Source organism: Oncorhynchus clarkii, chromosome 30 (genome assembly GCF_045791955.1).
Source record: "Oncorhynchus clarkii lewisi isolate Uvic-CL-2024 chromosome 30, UVic_Ocla_1.0, whole genome shotgun sequence".
NCBI classification, from domain to species: Eukaryota; Metazoa; Chordata; class Actinopteri; order Salmoniformes; family Salmonidae; genus Oncorhynchus; species Oncorhynchus clarkii.
Window position 1 is genome coordinate 28,769,061 of NC_092176.1, and position 13,721 is coordinate 28,782,781.

The 13,721-nt window shown below is 41.7% G+C and overlaps 1 protein-coding gene across 1 annotated transcript in view; it reads right to left on the reverse strand.

The window, feature by feature from the left end:
* Nucleotides 1-13,721, reverse strand: part of LOC139389792 (lysyl oxidase homolog 2B) — a 47,286-nt gene that overhangs the window by 22,759 nt on the left and 10,806 nt on the right. The window lies entirely within an intron of this gene.

Consider the following 13,721-nt stretch of genomic DNA (forward strand, 5'->3'; position numbering starts at 1 on the left):
ACTTGCTGAACCGTCTGTGGTGGAATTGACATGCTGACTTGCCTGGGCTGTTATCTCATCTCCTGAAAGAATTACCTGATCAATACCAAATAATTTCAAAGGCAATGAGTCTATCCATCTGTCTACATGTCTGTCTTTGTCCAAAAAGTAATGTGGAGACCTTCCTCTGTGAAGCCTGATGGGGTTTGAACAAACAGCCTCTCTCCTAAAGACCCAGCCCACATTCCTGTGCTACGTGACAGTGCAGGCCATGGGAGAAGAGAGGAGGCAAGATGAGAACTGGCGGATAGATATTTGCTTGTCTCAGCAGATGTGCTGGTGGATGGGCTGGCTGAGACACATATCAAACCCAGCCCCTGTCCTGTCCTGTCAGACCTGAAGTCAGTGGCTTTGTCTCAAATTGCACCCTATAGCCCATAGGGGTCTGAACAAAAAATGGTGCATTATATAGGGATTAGGGTGCCATTTGGGACAGAGACAGTTAGACCTCCAAACATTTTCCTGAAATGGCATCATACATCAGTCCACAGGATGAAAGCGAACCACAGAGAAACTGTAAATGTTCAGTCTGTTCTTCTTTAACTATTTTTATCCGCAGATGATCGCATTAACCAGCGAGTGGAAGGATGAGATCCAGCATGTTGAGCTATCTGGGGGGGTTCAAACCCTGGGACATGATCATTTAGAGAACTGTGGTGATAGTGACCTTGTCTGTATTTAGGATCTCTAGTAGAATACTGTAGTGTACTTTGATTTTAAAAAGTCTGCACAATAAAGACCAAATGAAACTGGGTGTGCTACAGTTGTGTGTTTCTTACATCATAACACGGTCTTTCAGCAATAATGTGTTCATCTTATTCTTAATGGTGAAAAAATACCATTCAGATCAAGATCCCCAAAATGTAGACCTGGCTGCAAGCAGGGTCTTTGCAATCAACACAGATGATTTTTACTTATCAACTCCTCCAAAACCAAGGGGACAACTTTCACTGGGGACAGGAGGGACATGATTCCCCCCACATTCTGAAATTGCATTTTTGTCTCCCCCAGTTTATTAATCAATGCACTGTGATACAAAAAGCGGCATTGTGTGCTTTAGGATCATTCGGACGCCTCAGAGAGGTTGGGTAGGTTGTTTGGCGGTATCAACCACCTGGATTTAGGACCGTGCGGACACCACAGAGTGTGAGAGCAAAGGCAGCTGTTGTCTGTGTGTCTTTTTCTCAGAGTTGTAAAAGCAAGCAGAGCAGAAACTGGCTACTCATTTATGTAGCTGACAAGGTAACTGCTGTTTAACTTAACAGGGGAAGAAATGTATTTATTCACAATGTTGAATATGTAATGTAACTGACATGAAATGTAAGCTAATGCATTAGATAAATGTTTCATCCCCTCTCAACTGAAGTTCTGTCTGAAGTGAATGAACTAGCTAGCTAGCTAGTAGCTACCACAGCCAGTTCAGCTCTAGCCTCTAGTTTTCTGTCAGGTAGCAGAATCTAACAAATCACATTTTATTTGTCACATGCGCCGAATACAACAGGTGTATGGAAATGTTTTGTAGCCTTTGTTTTGTCCTGTTTCAACAGAATTAAATTAACTTAGCTAGTTTTCGCCAGTTGACAAACCATTAGCGCTAGCCAGAAGTTGGCTAACGTTAGCAAGCTAGTCAGCTAGCTCACTAACTTTAGCTATTCTTTTTGCAACAATTACACTAGTCTAGACCTGAATCAAACGATGAAAACAGCGGCCAAACGATTGAAGACCAATATTCTGACGTTTTTTGATAGCACAATGTGATTTTGTTTTCAATATAGCAATGCAACGTTATTGATTGGTCAGTTTCCATAGATAGTTCCCTACTTTTCACACTGACATGGTATAAACAACTCTACAGACTTCTCTGTCATGATGCACAGTTGCTACACAACAGTATGCTCATCATGCCTTAACATGATCAAATGTTACACTACACTACCGTCCCACCTGCCCATAAGAAGTCAAAGAAAAAAATAATCAAACACGCTTGGTGTTCGCCAAAAGGCATGTGGGAGACTGCCCAACATATGGAAGAAGGTACTCTGGTCAGATGAGACTAAAATTTAGCTTTTTGGCCATCAAGGAAACCGCTATGTCTGGTGCAAACCCAACACCTCTCATCACCCCGAGAACACCATCCTCACAGTAAAGCATAGTGGTGGCAGCATCATGCTGTGGGAATGTTTTTCATCAGCAGGTGCTGGGAAACTGGTCAGAATTGAAGGAATGATGGATGGCAGTAAATACAGGGAGATTATTGAGGGAAACCTGTTTCAATCTTCCAGCGATTTGAGACTGGTACAGAGGTTCACCTTCCAGCAGGACAATGACCCTAAGCATACTACTAAAGCAACACTCGAGGGGTTTAAGGGGAAACATTTAAATGTCTTGGAATGGCCTAGTCAAAGCCCAGACCGCAATCCAATTGAGAATCTGTGGTATGATTTAAAGATTGCTGTACACCAGCGGAACCCATCCGACTTGAAGGAGCAGTTTTTCATTGAAGAATGGCCAACAATCCCAGTGGCTAGATGTGCCAAGATTATAGAGGCATACCCCAAGAGACTTCCAGTTGAAATTGCTGCAAAAGGTGGCTCTACAAAGTATTGACTTTGGGGGGGTGAATAGTTATGCACGCTCACGTTTTCTGTTTTTTTGTCTTATGTCTTGTTTGTTTCACAATAAAAAATATATTGCATCTTCAAAGTGGTAGGCATGTTGTGTAAATCAAATGATACCAACCCCCCCAAAATCTATTTTAATTCCAGGTTGTAAGGCAACAAAATAGGAAAAATGCCAAGGGGGGTGAATGCTTTCTCAAGCCACTATACATGATTTACTTGTACAGATGAAATATTCACTCAGCTGTAGTTAAACCTAAAATACTTATACAGAAAGAACCCCCCTTTTAGTGTGAAAGAGAGGAGTGAACTTGTTTCACCAACTTAAACTCACATGGCAAACCAACCTCCCCATTCCCTCCTTGTCACTTGGCATCCAACCCTTTCTAATTATTGATTTCTTGTTTAGAGTTCAGGACTACACGTGCATCGATGCCTAGTTCAAATGACTAGAAAATAAATGCCTGTTGATTGCGACGGTGGTGTGGTAGAAAAGTAGAAACACAGCAGCAGCCGGTGAGATACTTCTAACATAAGTGGCTTGTTTCTATGCACTCTGGGGAAGGGGATTCCAGAAATTGGCAGCAGGGGGAGGAAGGTGCAGAAGATGGAAAAGCCATTAGTGGGATGCATCTTTGAGGAGAGAAGCAGAGGAGAGGAAGCTGGTGGGCCCTCTGTCGGTCTCAACTAAGCCCTGAATCACTCTGAGACCACTTCTCCAGAAGGAGACATAGGTACAAGTGGTAAACCGATACCTTCTTATGGAAAACACTGAGGCAGTGGAACAGCATTATGTCATTGTTGCTGTCATCCAGAATCAATTAGGTCATCCATGATGGCTATATATCTATATACTGATGTTTAATTTGAATGTTAATGAGACAGGAATACCTACACGTTTATGTCCATAAAAGATAACCTTTCTGCCCCTGACTGCTCCATGAAGTCAATGCAGTGCATTTGTAGGCCTACTATTGGTAGGTGAAGAGATTATGTCATTCAGCTAAACAAGTTAAAAGAGGTCCCTTGGAATGAGACCGGAGTCAGTGGGTCATTCTTACCCTCCGGGATTGTATTTGAAGTTGAGCCTGTCAACGTATTGTCTGATGTCAAACAATGAGCTATCTTATGTATAGACCACAGGACTGAAGAATCAGCCATCAGCAAAAATATCCCCACAATGGCTAACATTCATGATTCCCGTATGTGTGAGGTTTATTATGTAGGCTACAATAGTCCATTCCCAGAATCATACACTAGAAAGTGAGTACTGGGCATTAGTTCTAAAATGAACAAATGATGCTACCCTTGAGAAATTAACAAAAATATGTATATCAAAACCAACTGAAACCAAGAAGACACTGCAATGAAACATGACAAAAAATAAATGCATAAGTCATATTTCAAGTGTCACTTGCACTGACAGTACTCAGGCGCAATACTCTTTATGACGTGGTTGCCAGTTCGGAGCATTTGACAATGGTGTGACTTAGTGTGCCGACTTTAATGAACATACTTCTCATCCTCTCAGGCCAGAATGTGACCTCAAGCCTCTACTAGAACACAGTACTAATGCCAGCAATAACAACGCCCACGGAGCCTACAGCATATGGTTCCAATAGAAATCATAAAGTACATTCACTTCTAACATAAATCCCCATAGATCCTAGTAGTCAAACTGGATTACATAGAAATTCCAAGTGAGAGAACAAACCAATGGGAAAAAACTGGATGTATCATCAACGTTGTTTTCACCTCATTTAAATTTTTTTTTTAAATGTGATGACGTTAAATCAACGTGGAAAACTGATTGGATATGCAAAACGTCGTCATCGTTATTTTTTCACCCAACTTTTAAACTAAATCCATTGTCATTGTCAATGTTTTTGTTGATTTCATATTAAATTCACATGAGTTGACAACTCACTCAACCAAATGTAAATCAAATAAAAAAAGTCATTGAACAGGCGTCTGTGCCTAGTGGGAAATCATTTCTCGAACATCACAACAGTATTTTGCTGAAGTTACTTCCTGGGATAAAGTTTGCTAAGATGTTTGTTGATATCATGTTTGCCACAGAGTGACCCCTCCCTCCCTGGGCTTGTTTTTCAATATCACATGTGCTGTGCTCACCAGGCCTGCACTGTTTGGATGCTGATAATTCTTTGAGCCACAACACAAATGGATGATTATCTCTGTCCTGAAACAGTGTTTATAGTGTGGCAGTGAATGATGTCATGTACCTCATGTCTCTGTTCCACTTGTTTCTGCTCCTTAGAAGCCATTAAAAGAGCCTTTTGACAAAGTGGATACAGATGTTCCACAACACCTTCACAAATCCTGAAAAACTACAGTTTAACTTATTTGTTTATTAAAAGAAAGAAGGCTATTATTATTTTTAGTTGAATTTAAGTTTCAGAAAAAAACAGTTTAACTTGGCAGAAAATCTCCCTAACTATCATTCTGTGGCATGTATAAATTAGAGACACAGAAGTTCATGGTTTGTGCCAAACTGGCACTAACTCACACAATGACTGTAAAAACCACTTCTGCCGAGGCTTGAAGTTGTTAGAGCAACGCGTTGTTAGAGACTGAGGGCTTTATAATATAATGTGTATATCTAGAGGGTAAATGAAACATGCTATTCAGTTGAGTTATAATGTAGGAATGTTGTCCCCTGCAGGGTGTGGACTTTAATCTGCAGTTGTGACATGACCAGAAAACAATCTATCAGTTATGTGAGAAGTTAATTAAAATGTTCAAATTAAATCTAATTACCTTTTCAACCCCACATTAGTCAAGTTCATGGTGCCTCCCATTAGGCTTTACATTGCACTTAATAGAACCATGCTATGATGACAAGGCTAGAGTATAGAGGTGAACATGGATGGTTTGACCGTAAAGCTGGAATGCTTAATGGTGAAGCAGTCACTTCCATTTGTGATATTACAACACAGAAGTTTTCCCCTTTGACATCATTGCACGCATGATAGAAAAGCGCAGAATGTACCATGCTGTGTGACGCTTGGCAACAAAAACAATAACAACTGTGGTGGGGCGACCAGTGGCGCTATTTCCCTCTACAGCGGATTCTATCTATAAGCCTAAGGGGAAAAACTGAGAGGAGGAAGGTAAAATAAACTATTGCTTTGTGTGTGCGCGTGCATGCGTGCGTGCGTGCGAGAGAGAAAAAGAGACAGACAGCCTGCCTGCCTGCCTGCCTGCCTGCCTGCCTGCCTGCCTGCCTGCCTGCCTGCCAGCCAGCCAGCCAGCCAGCCAGCCAGCCAGCCAGCAACAAGGGGAGAGACCTGCTCTGGCACAGAACCCCTGCCTCGCCATAGACTCCCAGTTTCCCAGCCCCAGCTCATATAACAGGATGATAGGACATTCCTCCAAAACAAAAGAGTGAAAACTAATGAAGGTACATACATCAAAGTTGGGCAAGGCTTTGTTTCAAGGTGTGTTATCACATAAATCAACTAACTACAGTAAAGATTTTTTCATCTAAACTTTTTTTAAAAGAGCAATGTTCCCCAGTCCTTTATGATGAAGCACCATTAAACCTTACTTTACTTTATATCACTTTAATAAACCTTAATTAACCACCTTTATGGTGATGTATTTACATGGATGTTTCAACAACAGATGTTCAAAATTGACCCCACAAATTTGAACCAAAGAATAAACTTGTTTCAAGATGTGTTCCGTATAATTTCTAAGAGCCCACAGTATGCTGTTTGTTCCTCACCGAGGATGCAGAGAGATGAATAAATCTCAAATATTTCCTCCTGAAATTCTCCAGCAATGGAACACATTGGTGTCTACATAAAGTCTTCATTGATAAAAGCTGCTCGCTAGTTAGCCAAGAATAACCTGCATAAACACTGAGGAATGCTCAATGTTGAAAGTTGGTTAGAGCAGAATGTACCCTAATGCATGTGCTTGATCACAGGTCAGACAACCACACAAACCTCACTTCTAAATCATGACTATACAGCCACCTCTATTTACAAGCTGAAATGATGTGAGAGGATATTACTAAGGATAATAGAGAGGGACAGATGTTGCTCCTGACCTTTTCATGACCTAACTAGGAAAAACTCTGGGCACTAATCTTAAGATGCTCTATGCCAAACAACCTTAAGGACATGACTGAAAAGAATGTGTGTGTGATAAACACATGAGGAACAGAACATTTATATTTATATAATAACAGTCTTAATGGAAAGCACACTGTAACTTCTCAGAAGAGCACTGGATGTCCTCTACTGTTGTTTTAAAGTGCAGATGACTGAGACACAATGCCACTAAAACTGCAATACATACAAACCCATAAACTGCACGGCCCACAAAGCAAATTCTTGCCCAGTTCACATGCTATGAGTATTTTCCAGAGTTATAATTAAACTTGGTTACTTGAAACAGAAACTTAGAAAGAAGTGCAAGTGTACTAAAAACAAGGCATTCACAAAGGAATCTGACAGAAAATGCCCTAAGAAGCCAAAGGTAGGTGACACATGCATGCAAGCTTCAGGTTTAAACATTCTCTTAAGTCCTAAGTCTTTGAAACATTTCCTTTGTGGTTCCTTTGTGGTCGAATGGCCAGCAATTACCCTGAAGTCATCGCAAGTGTCCCACAATGAAAGGGCAACAGTCTCTAAAATGTCTCTAAAATGTAGGCGGAAATGTTCTCACCCCAAGCATCTACTTTGAGTCCCCATACCTCTCATCATCCCCCAACACAGTATCACACTAGTCTGTCGTCATGCCTAACATTAGACAGTGTACGGCCCAAGTGGCACCCTATTCCCTCTATATGACACTACTTTTGATGGGCCCTGATCAAAAGTAGTGCACTATAAAGGCAATAGGGTGCGATTTGGGATAAAGCCAAGTGTAACATCAAACTGAAGCTGTGAGTCACCACCACCATCAAATGACTGTTTCCAGATGATACGGTAAAGGGAAGTCTCCATTAAGTCTGTGCCTGCGCTCAAATGGTAGCCTATTCTCTACTCAGTGCACTACTTTTTATCAGAACCCTATGAGCCCTGGTCAAAAATAGTGCACTACATAGGGAATAGGGTTCCATTTGGAACATATACTGTGTGTGTGGAGGGCTTTGCCTCAGCCTGGCTGTGTTTTACATTGCTTCTGTGTGGAGCTAACTCGGCGTGCCCCACATCTCAGTGAATGGAAAAGATGAGCCTGATATTCTCTAAGTGAATATCACAGCTTGAGACATCACAAAGGGCTGAAGGCGGACTCCAGATGTCTGGACCTCTACAGCGCAGCTCTTTGGAGCATTATAATCTCTACCTTTTGTCTTTATAAACCTCACCAGAGGAAGTGAACTGGAGCCATTCTTCCTCATCTTGTCCCATTACAGAAGTTGAATAGCATTGGAATTTGCAAACTGTGTACGGTCACTTCTCTGAAAAGATAACCAAAGTGCTTATTGAGGATGTTCAGCTATGGTGTGGGCCAGGGGCGCAACTTTGGTTTTAGAAGTGTGGGGGACATAATATATAAATATATATATACAGTACCAGTCAAAAGTTTGGACACACCTACTCATTCAACGTTTTTTCTATATTTTTACTATGTTATACATTGTAGAATAATAGTGAAGACATCAAAACTATGAAATAACACATTTGGAATCATATAGTAACCAAAAAAGTATTAAAAAACAAAAAAGTCTCAAAAAAGTCTTATTTTGTATTTGAGATTCATCAAAGTAGCCACCCCTTTGCCTTGATGACAGCTTTGCACACTCTTGGCATTCTCTCAACCATCTTCATGAGGTAGACACCTGGATTGCATTTCAATTAACAGATTGTTAAAAGATTGTTAAAAGTTAATTTGTAGAATTTCTTTCCTTCTTAATGCGTTTGAGCCAATCAGTTGTCTTGCGACAAGGTAGGGGTGGTAAACGGAAGATAGACCTGTTTGGTAAATGACCAAGTCCATATTATGCCAAGAACAGCTCAAATATGCAAAGATAAATGATAGTCCATAATTACTTGAAGTTATGAAGGTCAGTCAATGCGGAACATTTCAAGAACTTCGAAAGTTTCTTCAAGTGCAGTCGCAAGAACCATCCAGCGCTATGATGAAACTGGCTCACATGAGGACAACCACAGGAAAGGAAGACCCAGAGTTGCCTCTGATACAGAGGATAAGTTCATTAGAGTTACCAGCCTCAGAAATTGGAGCCCAAATAAATGCTTCACAGAGTTCAAGTAACAGACACATCTCAAGATCGACTGTTCAGAAGAGACTGCGTGAATCAGGCCTTCATGGTTTAATTTCTGCAAAGAAACCATTACTTAACGACACCAATAATATGAAGAGACTTGCTTGGGCCAAGAAACAGAAGCAACTGACTTTAAACCAGTGGAAATCTGTCCTTTTGTCTGATGAATGCAAATTTGAGATTTTTGCTTCTACCCACAGCGTCTTTGTGAAACGCGGAGTAGGTGAATGGATGATCTCAACATGTGTGGTTCCCACCGTGAAGCATGGAGGAGGAGGTGTGATGGTGCTTTGTTGGTGACACTGTCTGTGATTTATTTAGAATTCAAGGCACACTTAACCAGCATTGCTACCACAGAATTCTGCAGCGACACGCCGTCCCATCTGGTTTGGACTTAGTGGGACGATCATTTGTTTTTCAACTGGACAATGACATCAGATGACCTGGCCTCCACAATCCCTTGACCTCAACCAAATTGAGATGGTTTGGTATGAGTTGGACAGCAGAGTGAAGGAAAAGCAGCCAACAAGTGCTCAGCATATGTGGGAACTGCTTCAAGACTGTGGGAAGCATTCCAAGTGAAGCTGGTTGAGAGAATGTCAAGCGTGTGCAAAGCTGTCATCAAGGCAAAGGGTGGCTACTTTGATGAATCTAAAATGTAAAATATAATTTGACACAATGTAGAAAATAGTACAAATAGGTGTCCAAACTTTTGACTGGTACTACATATGTTTTTTTATGGGGCAGGGACAAAAATGCAATTTAAGAATGTCCCCCCTGTCCCCAGTGAAAGTTTCACCTCTGGTGTGGGTTGTCAACCAAGTAACCCAGAATCACCCTGAAACACCCAGTCCTGGTGGAGCCATACTTGCGGAAACTAGAAAAAGTTTAAGTTCAAGGTTAAGTTTAGGCATCAGCCAATTAATATCATTGACATAGTGTCACGTGATATAATACTACATTGTAGCCGGTCCCATCAGATAAGCTGGCACGTTAGGCCTAAATTAACCTCACAAGGTGGTAGTGATTATTTCCTGTAACAAATTCCTCAGCAGTCTATCAAACTTTTTCTCGACAAACCAATGTCATTTCTTAAAACAGGTTAAAACAGGTCAACTCGACCACCAGAGGGATACATGTAAACCTTGAATTTGGAGGTGTCAGTCATCGTTGGAGTCAAATAGAGACATGATTTGAGCTGACTCTCCTGGAGAGTGCTGGTCTGCACTAACTCATAAAATTGGAATGTGAACTCTTGAGGGCCTGCAGTGAGTGAGCGGAACAACACATAACACTCTGCCTTTGGTGGCAATTAGCTGCAGGCTTTTATACAAAGGGTAGGTGTAATCCTGAATGCTGATTGGTTAAAAGTGCATTCCAGCTGGTGTCTATTCCACAAGTTACCAACGGCTAAATCTATGACATTAAAATGCCCTTTTTACACTGTTCCATCTGACTGCGCAATCCAATGTCTCATCAGCCCAGGCAGGGAAGTTATAAACTTGATCTCCACTATAAAATGCACCTAAACATTATCTCGCAATTCTTTTAGACAAATATTTAGTTTTCAACAGTGGAGATTAGTATAAACCTTGCTGTCTGCCTGTCTGACATTTGCAACTTTGTTTCAATACTCAAATTCAATCTCCAACTGTCCCAAAGTAATGAACGTGTAGGGGTCGGGAGTCGTGACGAAAGAGAGAGGCAGGCAGAGTTTCTTTCGAATTTATGAATCAGCTGGCATCATTTTTATGGATATATACAAAGAAATGTCAATTGATAATAGGTCAAACGAAAGTCCGGCTAGTTTGCAGTCTTTCCAGCTTCAGTTTGAAGCCAACCTTCCTTTGCTACCTGACAACTTTACGGTTTTTACTTTTTAATTACCATTTATATTTTTGGTTTTTCCCTCAACTTTATTTTTTTCATTCAACTTTTTCACTCCGGACGCTTTATCTGGACATGGTTCGTCAGGACCTCCAACAGCCGAAGCTAAGTAGTAACATTAACATGATGCCTTCTAATTGCAGTCGCTGTACTCATAATATACAGGTGAACGATCGCCTTTCGGCGAGGATAGCTGTGCTACAAGCCCAGCTTCAGACGCAATTGTTAGGCAAGGGTAATTTCAGTGTAGGAAAGGATGAAACAGCGTCTGTGCCACCAGTAAGTACAGATAGTAACGTTAGTATAAGTCCCCTCGCACGGTACGCAGCCGGACAACTTTCTCACAGTTTCTGGAGGGAAATGCTGTAGGAATGCTCAACCGGTGTCGCTCATTCAGCCGACAGAAACTTTCAACCGGTTTTCCCCATTAAGCAACGAGTCGGAGTCAGAGGCCGAGCCTTCTCTTGTCTCTACTCCTCCCGTTACGGGGTCTGAGACGCCGAAGCTTCCCACCATTAGTTCTGACAAATTGAAAACTCTAGTCATTGGCGACTCCATTACCCGCAGTATTAGACTTAAAACGAATCATCCAGCGATCATACACTGTTTACCAGGGGGCAGGGCTACCGACGTTAAGGCTAATCTGAAGATGGTGCTGGCTAAAGCTAAAACTGGCGAGTGTAGAGAGTATAGAGATATTGTTATCCACGTCGGCACCAACGATGTTAGGATGAAACAGTCAGAGATCACCAAGCGCAACATAGCTTCAGCCTATACATCAGCTAGAAAGATGTGTCAGCATCGAGTAATTGTCTCTGGCTCCCTCCCAGTTAGGGTAAGTGATGAGCTCTACAGCAGAGTCTCACAACTCAATCGCTGGTTGAAAACTGTTTTCTGCCCCTCCCAAAAGATAGAATTTGTAGATAATTGGCCCTCTTTCTGGGACTCACCCACAAACAGGACCAAGCCTGACCTGCTGAGGAGTGACGGACTCCATCCTAGCTGGAGGGGTGCTCTCATCTTATCTACCAACATAGACAGGGCTCTAACTCCTCTAGCTCCACAATGAAATAGGGTGCAGGCCAGGCAGCAGGCTGTTAGCCAGCCTGCCAGCATAGTGGAGTCTGCCACTAGCACAGTCAGTGTAGTCAGCTCAGCTATCCCCATTGAGACCGTGTCTGTGCCTCGACCTAGGTTGGGCAAAACTAAACATGGCGGTGTTCGCCTTAGCAATCTCACTAGGATAAAGACCTCCTCCATTCCTGTCATTATTGAAAGAGATCATGATACCTCACATCTCAAAATAGGGCTACTTAATGTTAGATCCCTTACTTCAAAGGCAATTATAGTCAATGAACTAATCACTGATCATAATCTTGATGTGATTGGCCTGACTGAAACATGGCTTAAGCCTGATGAATTTACTGTGTTAAATGAGGCCTCACCTCCTGGCTACACTAGTGACCATATCCTCCGTGCATCCCGCAAAGGTGGAGGTGTTGCTAACATTTACGATAGCAAATTTCAATTTACAAAAAAAATAATGACGTTTTCGTCTTTCGAGCTTCTAGTCATGAAATCTATTCAGCCTACTCAATCACTTTTTATAGCTACTGTTTACAGGCCTCATGGGCCATACACAGCGCTCCTCATTGAGTTCCCTGAATTCCTATCGGACCTTGTAGTCATAGCAGATAATATTCTAATCTTTGGTGAATTTAATATTCACATGGAAAAGTCCACAGACCCACTCCAAAAGTATTTCGGAGCCATCATCGACTCAGTGGGTTTTGTCCAACATGTCTCTGGACCTACTCACTGTCACAGTCATACTCTGGACCTAGTTTTGTCCCATGGAATAAATGTCGTGGATCTTAATGTTTTTCCTCATAATCCTGGACTATCGGACCACCATTTTATTACGTTTGCAATTGCAACAAATAATCTGCTCAGACCCCAACCAAGGAACATCAAAAGTTGTGCTATAAATTCACAGACAACACAAAGATTCCTTGATGTCCTTCCAGACTCCCTCTGTCTACCCAAGGACGCCAAAGGACAAAAATCAGTTTACCACCTAACTGAGGAACTTAATTTAACCTTGCGCTATACCTTAGATGCAGTTGCACCCCTAAAAACTAAAAACATTTCTCATAAGAAACTAGCTCCCTGGTATACAGAAAATACCCGAGCTATGAAGCAAGCTTCCAGAAAATTGGAACGGAAATGGCGCCACACCAAACTGGAAATCTTCCGATTAGCTTGGAAAGACAGTACCGCGCAGTATCGAAGATCCCTTACTGCTGCTCGATCATCCTATTTTTCCAACTTAATTGGGGAAAATAAGAACAATCCAAAATGTATTTTTGATACTGTCGCAAAGCTAACTAAAAAGCAGCATTCCCCAAGAGAGGATGGCTTTCACTTCAGCAGTAATAAATTCATGAACTTCTTTGAGGAAAAGATCATGATTATTAGAAAGCAAATTACGGACTCCTCTTTAAATCTGCGTATTCCTTCAAAGCTCAGTTGTCCTGAGTCTGCACAACTCTGCCAGGACCTAGGATGAAGAGAGACACTCAAGTGTTTTAGCACTATATCTCTTGACACAATGATGAAAATAATCTTGGCCTCTAAACCTTCAAGCTGCATACTGGACCCTATTCCAACTAAACTACTGAAAGAGCTGCTTCCTGTGCTTGGCCCTCCTATGTTGAACATAATAAACGGCTCTCTATCCACCGGATGTGTACCAAACTCACTAAAAGTGGCAGTAATAAAGCCTCTCTTGAAAAAGCCAAACCTTGACCCAGAAAATATAAAAAACTATCGGCCTATATCGAATCTTCCATTCCTCTCAAAAATTTTAGAAAAGGCTGTTGCGCAGCAACTCACTGCCTTCCTGAAGACAAACAATG